General features: G+C 43.4%; 1 protein-coding gene across 6 annotated transcripts in view; it reads left to right on the plus strand.

Moving 5' to 3' along the window:
• BBX (BBX high mobility group box domain containing) overlaps positions 1-16154 on the plus strand; it is a 209828-nt gene that overhangs the window by 170269 nt on the left and 23405 nt on the right. The gene's annotated exons all lie outside the window — the stretch shown is intronic.

Below are 16154 nucleotides of genomic sequence, written 5' to 3' on the forward strand. Positions count from 1 at the left end.
CCCTGACAAGTGTTTGTCTAACCTATTCTTAAAAACCTCCAATGATGGAGATTCCACAACCTCCCTAGGTAACTGTCAATCCCATGCTAATATACTCACCTGCAATACAAACTGCATCTGTAATTAGCCCATCAACCAACTAAATAGATTAACATGAAGAAGGAATTTTTCATAGAATCAAAACTTTCTGACTGTTGGGCCAAAGTTTGGGACTGTATGTCACAAAAATTACCTGCTTTCGCCTTTGCTCCACTTCAGTCATTTGATCCCTACTGAAGGATGTTCTAGTGACTATTTGGGAAAAATAGAACCCAGAATGAGGGGACAGAGAAGAGTTTCCTTTCCCTGTCACTGAAGTCCATGTCCTTGAGTTTCCATTTGAGAACAGAAGTTTGCATGAAACCTCTACCCATTGAGGGGGTCGTTTCAATGTTTGGTTGTGATGAGCTCTTTAGAAGGGATGGTAGAAAGAGGATCATAAACAAAACACATTCTTCATTCTGTGTAATATTTGTAAAGCTTATAACCTATTTCTGTGGCTTCCTTAGTCACTGCTTCTGTGCAGAATATCTGCTCCAGTGCTCAGCAATCTCTCTGACACTGCTGAGCTGTACTTTTCTATGCAGTGTTGGTATAAGATGCAGATTTAGAGTATAGTAGTATAAACCTCTGTACTATTTTATAATGAGAGGGATAGCTCAGTGGTTTGAGCATTGGCCTGCTAAACTCAGTGTTGTGAGTTCAATCCTTGAGGGGGCCATTTAGGGATCTGGAGCAACAATCTGTCAGGGGCTTGGTCTTGCTTTGAGCAGGGGGTTGGACTAGATGACCTCCTGAGGTCCCTTCCAACCCTGATATTCCATGATTCTATGAATGTGCCACATATCCCGATAACCTCCTAACTGAAATCACCCCTTTGGTCATTCCAAATGCATTTTTTCCCCATCTTTTAGGGCTTGGCCCTTCATTGGGATCTGCTAGCATGGAGCCCTGCACCAATATTCAGACCTGCTGGAGCCTTCGGGTGAAATCCTAACCCCACTGATGTCAATGGGATTTTTGCCATTGACTTCAGGGAGCCAGGATTTCAGCCCTCACCTTTCCCTTCGCCTGCCTGTGCTTTTCCAAGCCTGGCTTTGCTTAACCCGTCTCAACTTTTCTCGGCTGCTCATCAGCTCCACTCAGCTCTTTGTTGCTTTGGGTCGTGTCATCATTCTGAGGCTTTCTTCTACTCTCCTTGTCGCCGCTCTAGGAGAGTAGAAGAAAGGCGTAGGATGGCACGTGGTGGTGTTATACATGAAGGCATCTCTCTTAAAAGGACAAATATAAAATTCTGTAAAAGAAAATCAGGCCTTCAGGAAAATCAAAGGTTGAAACAATTCCGTGGTGCTGACTAAATCTATTTATGGTGTTACTTCTGCCCCTTTTAACCATTACAATAGATTAATAACAAGTCCAAGTACAGACAGCAGATTTGTCTGCTCTTTTTTTGTTGTTGGATATAAATAAACTTGTAGATAAGAATAGCTTTAACATTTTTGCTCACCTTAGAATAACTCCCATGTAACTCTGGCATCTGGCTTGCTGTGGTAAAAAATGCAAAGCGGGCCAGATTCTGTGCTCAGTAATATGAATGCAGCCATACGGACTGAAGAAGGATTGAACTTGTGTAACTAATTTGGCCTACTCTGTTGAAGTTATTTAACTTTTATCAACCCGTTATAATTAAATTAGTTCAGACTTGAGCTAAAATTACCCATGATGGGTACCAGCTGAGGACTGTCCTTTTTTGCATAGTGCTATAACTTTTCAATTGTGACTTCTAACTACCATATCAAACTGAAAAAATTGACTGATGACAGGAACTTCCCAAACCAAAGTACATCAGCACCTTACAGTTTCCAAGTTTGTTGCTTGATTATATTGCTTTTATCTTTACATGTAGGTATGAGAATCTATATCTAGTCTGAATCTAGCATGAAGACTAGGTTCCCTGCTACTTTTTTGGAGGTAATGCTTTACAGTGCACTTTTGCTCTGAAAAGTGACTCCATAAAAATGGCATTGCAGTGGAGGAGTTACCTGTTTGTTGTGTCTTGGCCACTTTCATGTTATTTACCAGTCAGAAAGATGTTTTTCTAACTGCCAGTGCTCAAACTTCCCTGAGATATTTGTAGGTCAAGCAGTTCAGGCACCATCCTAAGTAATAAAGTTTCTGCAGTCAAAACTGAGGATGATGTGTGAGCCAGGAGAGACTCCAGCTCCCAGAGCTGCGTTAGCTCTGCAATTAGTAAAAACTTATTGTCACTGAAACCAAAGAGCTCTGACTCTGGATATACACAGAGAGCAGATGTTTGGAGGGAAAAGGGGCTATTTTTACATAGTCAACTTTTCTTGTCATCCTCACTCTCTTAAACTAAACTGGTATCTCTCTTTCACGTTCGAGGAGAATGATCCAATGCCCGCTGAGGTCAATGGAAAGCTTCAATTAACTCCTGTGGGTGTTGGATCAGGCACTACATTGTAAAATGAAGTGGCATGCTGTAGTCATTAAAGAGGGAGTTATATTCGACATGCTATAATTGTTTTGTTGTATAAAAACTTCTAATTAAAAATATATTATTATTAATATTGTCTGTAGGTTCATTCCAGTCTCAGAAAAAGAACTTATTCCACAAAATTGTCAACAAATATAAGCACAAAAAGGAGAAGTTTAAGGTTCCGGAAAAAGGTACTGGTGCATTACGCAGTCAAGGCTTCTGGCCACCTTCTCTCTGAACTCAGTCTTGGGTAATGCTTCCATGCAGAGGATACTCAATTCTGTATCCCTTTCGCTCTTTTGGCCCCTTACCTCACTTTCTGTCTGCTTCAACTTCACCAGCTTCTGGCTCTAGCAATATCTTCCTTCGTTTCAATATTTTTAAAAGCTGATTAATTGAAGACCTCCCCTAATGATCATTCCACCTCCTCTGCTTAAATCTCACCTTCCCCTCTACAACCAGGAGCTGAGTTGTTGAAATTGATCCTGAATTCCTTTCACCTACCTCAGCTTTCTAATGTTGGCTGCTTCTGTCTCCATCCTCCCTATAGCAGACACAGTCTTGAATACTCCTCTGTCAAAACTCTTCTATATTGTCTCATCTTATCACCTCTTGACTGGAGTAACACCTGCATTAATGATTTCCCTGTGTCTCAGTTCTACAAAATGTGACTTTTTTTCCACACCAGTACCCAGGAATATATCCCCCTCGCCAACCCTCCATCTTCAGAAATCTTTACTGGCTTCCTATTCTTTACAGAATCCAGTTGAAAATCACCTTCCTAGTCTTCAAGTTCCACTGTGGATTTGCCCCTCCCTTCACCCAGCCCCTCCAGCTCTCCAAAATCATTTCTGTCTCTGTTCTCTGGGTCTGATCCTGCATTTCCAGCACTCTCAAAACTCCCATGGGAATTTGCAAGTGAACAAGTTGTGCAGAATCAAAGTCCAAGCTGTTGACGAAGTTTTTCACTAGATTAAATTTTTTCCTCTTGTCTTCACATACCCATTTGGTCTTTCACCAATGGACCGGAGATTCTTCTCCCATATCGACCCTGCTGCATGGAGCAGCCTCTCTCCCTCTTTTTATTTAACTGACTCCTTGAATCTCTTCAGATGATCCCATTGCAAGACTCCCCCTCTCCTCTGGTCTGACTCCTAACCCTCTTTCTCAGATAATGCAATTTAAATCCTACTCCCCAACTCTCCCCATTTCCCTGTGCTTAATCCTTCTCCCTGGAGCTTGGCCATGGTGCTCCTCTTCATTCCCTGCCCTGTCACATCCACCGATGTTATTGTGCCTGTGTGCTGCATTGTGACCTGTGTGGCCTATTTGTGCTATATTGGAATGCATAGACTGTACCCAGCTGTGAAGCATTCAGTGATAAAGAAATTTTGTGTGGTCAGTGGTATATAACAATATACTTACTTGCACAAGTATATGTTGTGGTGGTTGTTTACAAGAAGTAAGTACCTTTCTTAATGGCTGGATGTGAGACTGAGTATTGGTATAATATGTAGGTAGAGTTCTTACTGAGTACCTTTCAAATTACCATGCCTAAATTATGAATGAGTTGTATAGGTCATCTGCTAGGAAATATGTTTCTGTTTTGCTGAATCCTCATTAGAAAAAATAGGGGAACCATTGAATAAATATATGAGTTTAAAAAAAAATATATCTTCGTATCTACAACCGAAAAACAAAAAATCCTCCAAAGCTCAAAAGCACTTTGATTCTTAAAAATTTTCTGATACAAGGTGAAATACACATTGTAATAAAGGACTCGATCCTGCCAGCTGTTAAGCACTCTGGCCCCAGTCCAGGAAAACACATAAGCATGTGCTTAACAGTTAAGCATGTGAATAGTCCCACTGCTTAAACATTAAGAATGTGCTTATGTGTTTTGCTGGACTGAGGCCAGATTGGTTAGCTCCATGCAGGGTTGCATCTTAAAGTAAGGAAAACTTGGAACTTCACAACATTGTTTATTTGTCATATAAAGGTCATCAGGGAAAGAACTGTGTGATTCTGTTATAGAAAGCTGCTGATATAAAATACTGGTTAGAATTCAGGACTGAGATTAAGAGGATCTAGATTCTGTGTCAAATTTTCAGAAGTGAGTTGGGCATTTTCGGATTCTAAGTCCCATTGACTTTCAATGAAACTCAGACCCTTAAGGGCCAGATTTACAAAGGTATTTAGGTACCCAAGATGGAGATAGGTGCCTAGTGGGATTTACGGAAGCACTAAGTGCGTAACGCCCATTGAAGTCACCTGCTTTTAGGGGATTTTGAAAATCCCACTAGGCACCTATTTGTAGCTTCAATCACCTAAATACCTTTGTAAATCTGGTCCCGAGTGCCTAAGTCACTTTTGCAAATGGAATTTAGGAGACTAAATCACTTAGACACTTTTGAAAATTTTATCTTCTATTTCCAACTCAGCCATTGGCTCACCGTGTGACTTTAGCCAAGTCATTCTGACTCTGTGCCTCAACTTCCTCATGTGCAAAATAAGAAAGAACTTTACCCACCTTTTGTAAAGTCTTTTGGAGATCTTTGGATGAACAGCTCAGCAGACTTAGGGCAGGTCTACACTAACCCCCCAATTCAAACTAAGGTACGCAACTTCAGCTACGTGAATAACGTAGCTGAAGTTCAAAGTACCTTAGTTCGAACTTACCTAACTACGGTCCAGACGCGGCAGGCAGGCTCCCCCGTCGACTTCGCGTACTCCTCTCGCCGAGCTGTAGTACCGCAGTCGACGGCGAGCACTTCCGGGTTCGACTTATCTCGTCCAGACAAGACGCGATAAGTCGAACCCAGAAGTTGGATTTGCATGCCGCCGAACTACCAGGTAAGTGTAGACCTACCCTTAGTCTTCTCTTATGTTTCTATCCGGAAATATTGGAATCCCAGCAGAAATGGAAATAGTTTGAGCAAAGAAACGCACAAGAGCAGTACAAGCAGGGAGCAAATAATTGATGTCTTAATTTTGTGTGATTATGGGCACACTCTTAGCCCAGTCTACCCTGAGCTGCTTTTTAAAATGTCCTGCCATTGTAGTATCACCAGTTCTACTGGTGGGCGTTCTAGTGTAGACAGGGCTTTGGCAACCATTGGCATTTTTACCAGTGTCTCCTAGACATGCTCTGTGCAGGAATAGACAATTCTTAAAAATCTGGCGCCTTGTCCAGTGGAAGTGCACTGGTACTATTGCAGTAGTGAGAAATGTTAAGCAAAAATTCAGTGTAGTTACAGCCCTGGGATAAAATGATGCCATCTCACCCATTGTATCCAGACCTTAATAGTAAAGGCTCCATGCATTCCTAGGCAAGCTGGGCCTAATTTTTTTCAGCAAGGCCCTGGATTCTGCATCGTTCTGGTGTAGCAAACTGGAAAATCTGTAGCAGCTTTAATTAAAAACCTCTTATTTTTTTAATGTAAATAATCAAATATTATAATGAGTAATTTCCCTTGAGTTTAATTTGGTATGAAATGTTGTTAATTTGTGCTGGCCTCGTTTTCTGTGTCACAGATTTTTTGTATTGACAAACGCAACTGCATAAAAAAATGGAAATGGGGGAAACTGGATATTTTGATAAGTGGATCAGGGACAGGTGGGGCTTTTGGCCACTGGGGAGGCATGGGAGGTAGTTTATGATTGTGGGATATCACCTTCAGCTGGATGTTTCTGCTAAAAATAATAAGTCGTGAAAGAGTTAGCCATATTGAAATGTAAACATTTGCCTTTAGGTTTTAGATTTAACATCCCATGGAGATGAATGGAGCAGTTTACACCTCTCAGTGGAAAATGCTGCTTCATTTCACTCATCGTTCATGTTTTCAATGTTTTCTTGGCAACCAGGAGAGCTAGAAAAGTGTGGGTGTTTGTGTAATAGATGTTGTTTTGTTGTCGTGCAGTAGCTCCTGGGAGCACCAGTCATAGACCGGAACCCCATTGTGCTAGGTGCTGTACAAACACAGAATAAAAAGACCATCTAAATAAAAGACAAGAAAAAAACATATAGATACAGACAGGGGAATACAAGGAAACAGTGAGACAGCATTGTGTAAATAGGATGGATACAAGGTGGGGGGGAAGTAGAACACAAGCAGAGTGAACAATGGAAGGGCAGCAAATGTACTGTTGATTCCTTTTATTTTATTTTGGGGTGAAGGGTTGGTTACTTAGAAGGGGATCAGCTAACTGGAAAGCAAATGGAAGGAAAAGGAATAAGAGGAACAAGTGTAGAATGAAGCTGAGGAGAAGAGACTCCAAGGAGGGTGCAGAAGGGTTGGCACAAACAACCAATCCGCACAGGACAGTGAAAGTCAGAGAACATACTACAGTTTTCACTGTAGTGTTCAGAAGTTGGAAGGTTCCTGCATTTCCAGTCGCCCTCCTCCCCCCCCCTTCCCCCATTCATGGAATTTGTCATGCCTCCCCTTTCATTACCTGTAATCTGAAACTGTTTGTTTTTTGGAAGGGCTCTACCCCGTAGCAGAACTGCGATCCCATTGCCGTAATAGTGGGAGCAGGATAAAAATTCAACAAACAATGCACAAGCAATTGGAGTGGGTATAGTGAGACGGGAACGGGATTTAAAAAATAGTCCTCCTGTGCTGCAGACAACATGATCTCCCCGGCCGCTCAACTCTGAAGGCAGCACCACCGCCAGCAGCAGCGCAGAAGTAACTGTGGCAGTGCTGGCAGCGGCACTGCCTTCAGAGCTGGGTGGCCAGAGAGTGGCGGCTGCTGGCCGGGGCGTTCGTGTTTTTTGCAACACGGAAGGCCTTTCTTTTTTTTTTTTTATTATTATTATATATCATATATAAATATATAAAATACCCATTCTATTTTTATCCTGCTCCTGATATTATGGCAGTAGGTCCTACAGGACCCCAGTTTCTTTGTGCCCCACTCCCAGAGAACCTCTTGCTCCTCCTCTCCCCCTCCCACTCCCTGCTCTATAACCCACATGGCCAGGGGGAGATTCTGCTTGGGGAGGGGGATGCAAGTGTGAATCCTGGAGCACAATTCTTCAGCAAGGATAAATTCCATGGCGAATTCTGCAGCTGTGGGATTGTGGGATGTATGGATCCTCTTTGCACTGGGCACCTATTTGGATTTTGTCTCATCATAGTCATGTTGTACACAGTATTGCTAATACAAGCTATTTCTTCTTTGGGTGTGAAAGATTTATTTTTTAATTCCAATAAAACAGTGGTGCTAAGTAATTGGGAGTGAATTGGGAGTGGGAGAAGGGGAGGATAATACCTCATCAGCTTCCCAGCCACTATCAGCCAGCTGTGCTTTGTAGGCACAGTGGCAGAGGTGAGCTGTAAGGAGGGTACTTGTGGGGAAGGTAGGGATTACTCCCACCACTGCACTGTAAAGGGGGTAGAGCTGAGCAACAAAATGGCAGATGAAATTCAGTGTTGATAAATGCAAAGTAATGCACATTGGCAAACATAATCCCAACTATACATATAAAATGATGGGGTCTAAATTAGCTGTTACCTCTCAAGAAAGAGATCTTGGTGTCATTGTGGATAGTTCTCTGAAAACATCCACTCAATGTGCAGCAGCAGTCAAAAAAGCGAACAGAATGTTGGAAATCATTTGAAAAGGGATCGATAATAAGAGAAAATATCATAATTCTACTATATAAATCCATGGTATACCCACATCTTGAATACAGCATGCAGATGTGGTCGCCCCATCTCAAAAAAGATGTATTGGAATTGGGAAAGGTACAGAAAATGGCAACAAAAATGATTAGTGTTATGGAACAGTTTCCATATGAGGAGATTTAATAAGACTGGGACTTTTCAGCTTAGAAAAGAGACGACTAAGGGGGGATATGATAGAGGTCTATAAAATCATGACTGGTGTGGAGAAAGTAAATAAGTGTTATTTATTCCTTCTCATAACACAAGTAGTAGGGGTTAGCCAATGAAATTAATAGGCAGCAGATTTAAAACAAACAAAAGTAAGTATTTCTTCACACAACACACAGTCAAGCTGTGGAACTCTTTGCAAGAGGATGTTGTGAAGGCCAAGACTATCACAGGGTTCAAAAAAGAGCTAGATAAGTTCATAGAGGATAGTCCATCAATGACTATTAGCCAGGCTGGGCAGGGATGGTATCCCTAGCCTCTGTTTGCCAGAAGCTGGGAATGGGTGATGGGATGGATCACTTGATGTTTACCTGTTCAGATTTGGATTGAACTGTATGGGGAGAGAATCGTGTACTTAGCCCTGTGCCTAAACTTTGCACAGTTTCTTAAGCATATTTTACTCTCTTTTGTTTAACCTTCACCTTTGCCTGTTCTCTTATGGTTTTTAACCTCTTTCTGGTTCTTCCTCTGTTATAACCATTGCCTATTTCTCCTTTCTGGGTTTTTACTTTTTTAGTTCTTGGATTTTTTATTATTTTGTATTGTGAGAACTGAAGGGTTACTTTCAAGAGGAGCCCATCCTACATGGATCCTTAGTGGTTCTGATCCAAATTGTTTGAAAGCAATATGACTCGGTATATTTTTATACTTTTTATTCAAGCTAACAATCAAAAATAAAATCAAGAAAACATATTGTTCAGATTAAACCACGACAGACTCTTCTAAACTAAGGATTAAACAATACAATTGTCAAAATAAGGTCAAATTAAGATCAAGTCACCAAATCCAAGTGTTAGCTACACTTTTGAATTCCAACTAAATCATCAGATTAACACATAATCAGCCCTTATAAAGCCCAAATTAGGACATCTAAAGAGGAGGCTGTCCAGTCAGGGTATGTCTACACTGCACCTGGGAGCCAGCCTCCCAGCCCAAGTGGACAAACTTGTGTTAATGGAGCGCGAGCTAGCGCATTAAAAATAGCTGTGTGGATCTTTCAGTTTGGGTTCTCAAGCCTTTGGAGTCAGTTATAAACCCTGGTTATGATTTTGTCCATGGCAGTGTAATGTGTTTATCTGGTTGAATATCTAAGTCAGCAGTTCTCAAACATTTTAATGGGGTCGCCAAGGCTGGCTTAAACTGGCTGAGGCCTGGGGCCAAAGCCTGAGCCCCACCACCCGAAGTCAAAGCCTGAGGGTTTAAGCTCTGTGTGTTGGGACTCAGGTTACAAGCCCCCTGCTTGGGGCTGAATCCCTTGGGCTTCAGCTTTGGCCCTCTCCTCCTCCCGCCTGGGGCAGTGGGGCTCGGGTGGGCTCAGGCTTCGATTCCCCCCTCCTGGGGTCGTGTAGTAATTTTTATTGTCAGAAGGAGGTGGCGGTGCAATGAAGTTCGAGAATCCCTGATCTGAGTATTAAAGCCAAATTATTGTTACTCTTTTAAGTGGAGTCTTCAGACTCAGGTGGAACTTCCTCTTTAGATTTCACTAAATCTAAATTTACTAGATTCACTAGATTTCACTGTTGCATGTAGTGGTTGGTCTGCTTCCTGCTCCTCCCCCATCTCCTGCCCAGAGTTTAACACCACACTTCTGATGCATGGAGACTAACAGCATCTGATAAGCAGAAGTGTTAGCTGAGAGCCTCTATATACTTTTACCAATCTAGAAGCATGCATGCAGACTGAATTATTTTTAGGAGACCATATTTTAGGGTGAACTAAATCTGGAGATTATTTCTTGGCATTTCCCCCGAGGTCTTGAGAAGTGCTAATGCACACATGCATACAGTATACACACCCTTAACTAATAAAAGAAAAATCAAGATATCTCCCACTTAAAGACAAAAACTGGTTGTAGCTAGATTGACCTAGTTACATTGCTCAGGGTAGTGAAAAATATTGCGTCCTATGTGATATAGTTAACCCCCACTGTAGACATAGCTAGGTCAACGGAAGAATTCTGACGTCAATCTAGCTACCACCTCTTAGAGAGGTGGCTTAAGTACATAGATGGAAAATCCCCTTCTGTCTATGTAAAAAGTGTCTATATTACAACTCTTAGAGGCACAGCTGCAGTACCATAACTGTGCTGCTGTAGCCGTCGTAACATAGACAGTCTGTATTCAGGTATACACTATTTCTATCACAGTATTTTATTCCTTATCTGATTTCTCTTTTAAGTGTTCACCTTTTAATCTGTCTTGTTTTTTTCTTCCTTTTAACCATTGCCTTACTTGTGTATTTACTATTTTTAAAAGGCAACAATATTATCTATTGGGGTAGACAGCAAAGGGTAAGTGGGGAGTGTGGATTGAGAATGTGAGTCGGGAACTCCAGCGTTTTAATTGTGGCTTTGACTCCCTTACTCTCACTTTATGCAAGTCATTTAACTTATCTTTGCCTCCAGTTTCCCTATCTGTAAAGTGGGGATTATCCTTAGCCAGTCACAGAGGTGATCTGTTAATGCTTGTAACTCACTCTGAAGATAAAAAGCACTCTGAGTGCTAAGTATTATGTTAAGTATCAGAGGGGTAGCCGTGTTAGTCTGAGTCTGTAAAAAGCAACAGAGGGTCCTGTGGCACCTTTAAGACTAACAGAGGTATTGGGAGTATAAGCTTTCGTGGATAAGAACCTCACTTCTTCAGATGCAAGTAATGGAAATCTCCAGAGGCAGATATAAATCAGTATGGAGATAACGAGGTTAGTTCAATCAGGGAGGGTGAGGTGCTCTGCTAGCAGTTGAGGTGTGAACACCAAGGGAGGAGAAACTGCTTCTGTAGTTGGATAGCCATTCACAGTCTTTGTTTAATCCTGATCTGATGGTGTCAAATTTGCAAATGTTGTATTACTTCTATAGCAGACTACAACTCACAAAGTAGTCCTCATACAGCAAGCAGTTTCCACACTTTGCCAAACAAAGGAGTTTGGGGGAGTGGGGGTGAGTACATTGGTGACTTTCTAGAAGCCCAGTAGTATAACAAATTTGTGTCTACAGAGTCCAGGTACCCAAGTTCCTCTGTTTTAAGATGAGCACAGAAGTGGGCTGCTTTTTATAATTCCTTGGGCTGCATTTAGTCCTCTGACCACCACCACTTAGCCACTCCTAGTCTAGGGTCTTTTACATACTGGGTTAAATCCTATTTTCATTGATATCCGTGGTGCCAGGATTTCACCCACTGTTTGTGTCACAGTTCAGGGCAACAGCATCTGTACTCCCCCCTCTATAGTCTAGAAAAGGCCCCCTAGGCTTCAAGTTGCCCTGGCCGTCACCTCTCTTGAGTGGAAATGCATCTCTCACTCCCTTCTGACCAGGGCATTTCAGGCGGCACAGTCCCAGCCCTGAATATACAGTAAGAGACTCTGAAGAGAGAGTAAGCAGGTCTGCTTAGGCAGAGACTAATACCAGAGTAATTGTTCTGCGAGTGCTGGTCACTTGTGTATTCCAGGGTGGGTACACATGCGCGCGCCATGTGCCTGGAGCCAGAGAATTTTGAAAGCATTGTCTATTGGTCCACACATACGCCCTGGCTCACCTCGTGCCTCTGACCGAGGAGACAAATGATCCAACCACTTCTCCGGTTCCTTCTCACCGCCGTGTGGTCCGGGTCAGAACCTCCAGTTTCCAAAGCTTCAGCTTTCTCCGTTACCTGTGAATATATTTAGAGATCTGTAAATAGGTTTTTTTTAATCTGCTAGTTTTATTTTTTTATGAGTAGTAAGTCTCCCAGGCCTAGAGAGGCCCCCTTCTGTCTCCCCGTCCCCCCCTCCCCGCCCCCATCCCACTGGATCCCTAGTTGGATACTGGACTTTTGTCCAGGACTCCAGGCTTCAAAATTAGTGCTTCCTGCCCGCACGCCTTCTCAGTCAGCTTGTACTGCATCAAAGAAGCTTACATCGTGGTGAGATGCAGAATCTCCCACTCATTCCCCAGCCGTACCCAGGAAGGACAAGAACTTAGCTTTAGAAAGCACCTACTGGAAAAGCCCATGAGGCCGCAATCAGACCCAGGCCTGGGTACACCCTCTTCCCCCGCACCCCCATACATCAGCCTAACTCAGCAAGGAATGCGCCTCCTGCCAGGAGGTCCAACTCAGGAGCGAGAGAGTCTGCCCTCACAGTTCCCTCTGTGGGGTCTTATCTGGAGAGCAGGGAGCATTCTCATAAGCAAGAGACTGTCTTCCTCCAAATCCACTTTGAAGATGTAGGATCCAGCCCTGCCTAAACCGAGCAAGTCTATAAATTCAGCCCAAGAGAACTTAGTACAGCCTAGGTTTCAGAGGCATGACAAGAAAGCCCACAAGTCTAGGACTCCATTAGCAACAGATCTGATTCAGTGGTACCAGTGCCTCCGGTACCCCCAAACACAAACGCCAGGATCCCCTGACACTGGTGAAGACCATTCACCAAGAGCATTGGTTACCCATGATACCATCTTTGTCTTCAACAGCTGTGGCACTGACTGTTTCTACAGTGGCTCTGGTGGTTTGGGTGGACAGGACCCCTCTCACTCCAGGAAAAGCCAAGACCTACCGTATGCTCCTCCTGAGGACTTCTTCGCTCTCCCAGACCCGGAGTCTCCCCATCTATCAAGTCCCTTCCCCTTGAGAGAGATTATTACTCCAGCTAGAGAATGGGAATGGGAGGAGTCTGTCTCCCATTCCATCTTTAGGCTATGATTTCCCTCCAGTGGCACCATCAGTTCCGCCATTGGAACCAGAATTGGCTTTCTCCTCATCGGGAGATTCTGAAGTGCCTGATGAACCGTTATTCCCTCCTCCAAGACGCACCTTCCTGGTCAGAAGAGCTGGACCAGCTTGTGCCCAACGTCCACCTCATCACCTGCCTCAGAGCCGTCGGTACCTCATGCCATGGGGACCTCTACAACCCTCATTCAATCCATCCTATTGGCCATACTGGAGGCTATGGAACCAGTACCATCCCACAGAGTCAGCCCAATCTGCTAGGGAGTCGCTTCTTCCCTCCCCATGAAAGAACAGCCGGAGCTGCCCCCAGATCCCACTTCGGATGAGGAATATGTGCTGGATCCAGCAGTTGCACCAGAACTGATGAGATTGCCATTTTAGTCTCCAAATGAGGCAGTAACTCCAATGTCCCATCCCTTCCACCCCCGATAACTATAATCAATTCCAGGAAGTCCTTTGCAGAATTGCAGGAGAGCTGCAGATTCCTCTTGAGGGGCACAAGCTTCTGGGCATCCTTCAGTCTTCCCGCTCCAGTCAAATAGCGCTCCTTATTAACAGAGCCATCCTGGAGCCAGATAGAGCAGCCTGACCCCTACCCCAGAAGGGGTCAGAGAAATCGTACAGTCTCTCAGCCAGAGGGGTAGAATTTCTGTTTTCTCATCCTACTCTACTCTTTTCATGGTCAGATCATCTGAACTATGCCTTCCCTTCACTACCACCCTGCCTCAGGTTTTACACAAGATTTGGCCGGACAGGGCACAAGTCATTCTCATTGCCCCAAACTGGCCTAGACAGTTTTGGTTCCTGAACTTCCTATGTATGTTGTTTCAGGCACCAGTCATTCTTCCCAATCTCCTAACCTGGAGAATGACAAGATCAAGCATACCAACCCACGTCCACTTCATCTCAGAGCCTGGTTTTTGGCTGGATGTCATCTTTAGAGTGATCATGTTCTCAAGCTGTACAGAATATCTTTTCCAAGGATTCCACTAGAAAATGTTACCTAGCCTAGTGGAAGCATTTTTTTGTCTGGGTGCATCGAAGACTTATATCCCCAAAGGCTGCAGATATTCTTTTCCTTCTGGACTATATTCTTTCCTTAATGATAGACAAACCTACTATCAGCACCATATGGGTCCACTTGGCAGCAATCAGTGCATACCATCCACCTTCATAGGGCTACTTGATCTTTACGCACCTCACTGAGTAGCAGATTCTAGAAAGGCCTAATCAGAACCATTCTGCCTATAAAAAAGCCTATGCTCAATGGGACTCTAACTTTGTTCTCTCAGTACTCACAAAGTCTCCTTTTGAACCATTAGCTTCTTGCTCCATGTTTCTCCCATCCCGGAAAGTCTCATTCCTGGTAGCTATCACCTCAGCCAAGGGGGTTGGTGAGCTTGGAGCACTAATACCAAATCCTCCATATACTATATTCCATAAGGACAAAGTTTCATTATGTTTACACTCTCAATTCACTTACTTCCCAAAACTATGCACATCCCCAGTGGAAAGGAGGTTCCACCCCCTCAATGTTCAGAGGCCTTTTACCTGCAGAGAACAAAAACAATCAGAAGGTCTCCTAAACTATTTGTCGCCATAGTTTAGGGTCAAGGGTCAGGCGTCAGGCTATATCCTCTCAAAGAATTGCAAAAGGAATCTTTGGCTTTATTTTGCTTGGCTATCAGCTGTCTAATCTTTCCTCCTCCTCTTGCGGTAAGAGCAAGCAACATCTATGGAATCTCTTCAAGAGGTGCCTTTACGTGATACCTGCAAGGAATCTATGAGGAGCACCAACCACACATTTGTAAGACACCATGCATTGGTACAGGACTCCTCAGCATCTTTTGGAATGGCAGTCCTTCGTTTGACTCTGCCGTCTACAACCTCACATGCTCCTCCTCTCTGAGTACTGCTTGTCGATCGCCCAAAGTGGAATTCGCATAGGGACCAGCACTCAAAGAAGAGAAGGTTACTTGCCTTATAGTAACTGGAGGTTCTACGAGATGCGTGATCCCTCTCTGTATTCCACTACCCCTCCTCTCCTTCCCCTATGCTTTAGATCTTCTCTGATTCGCGATAGAGAAGGAACTGGAGGGGTGGTCAGTCCACCTCACCCTTTATCCCCTGCATTTGAGAGACAAGGTGAGCCAGGGTGCATATGCGGGCCAATGGATGCTGCTTTCAAAATCTCCAGCTCCAAGCATGGCACACTTACATACCTGTAGTGGAAAACAGGTAGGGAACCACATGTCTTGAAGAACAGTTATTTTAAGATAAGTAACTTTCTCTTATAAAGTGCCACACAGCACTTCTTATGCAAGCCTGTTTAATTCTTAAGCTAAAAGCGCTACAGAGAACAATAAAAGGGACCTACATGCATGCCAATAAGCTTACCAGAGTTAACCCCCAACACTAACATAGGCTCTGGCAGGAGCAGTCCTTCAGAACCCCACTCAAAGAATTTCCTTCTGGTGTTAAGTTCATTACAGTTTCAGCTCACAGTTTAATGGGTCCTCCGTAAGCCCAGTCTTTCCAACCCTACCCTAATGGCCTGGCCATTTCTGGATCAGGAAGAAGGCCCTGAGCCTGTTTAAAACCAGGCTATTTATCCAAAAAATCCTTTTTCTGTCTCTTGGCCCCTGGAGAATCCATTTTAAACTAGTATATGCGAACCTCTTCAAGGGATGGCTTCAAAGGACCAAAAATCAGAGGAATTACATTAGGGTCCCCCTCCTAGAGGAGTTGCATACAGTTTCCCAATAACATGCACTATTATGTTTTTAATATAATGGACCCCAAAGGTATTAGCCTTAATTCAATAAAGTTTCTCTTAATTCCACAAGGTGTGTCCAGGATGTTGCAGGATATTGTCAGTCTGTCACAGTTTGTACTCGCTAGATCCTTTTAAAACAATAGAAACTTGAACCTCAGAGAAACCTGCAAGAATTGGTCCAATACTATTCCTTGCAAATCCAAAACACAAGGTGCAGCTCACAAACACTTCCATGACTC

This window comes from Malaclemys terrapin, chromosome 1 (assembly GCF_027887155.1).
Source record: "Malaclemys terrapin pileata isolate rMalTer1 chromosome 1, rMalTer1.hap1, whole genome shotgun sequence".
NCBI classification, from domain to species: Eukaryota; Metazoa; Chordata; order Testudines; family Emydidae; genus Malaclemys; species Malaclemys terrapin.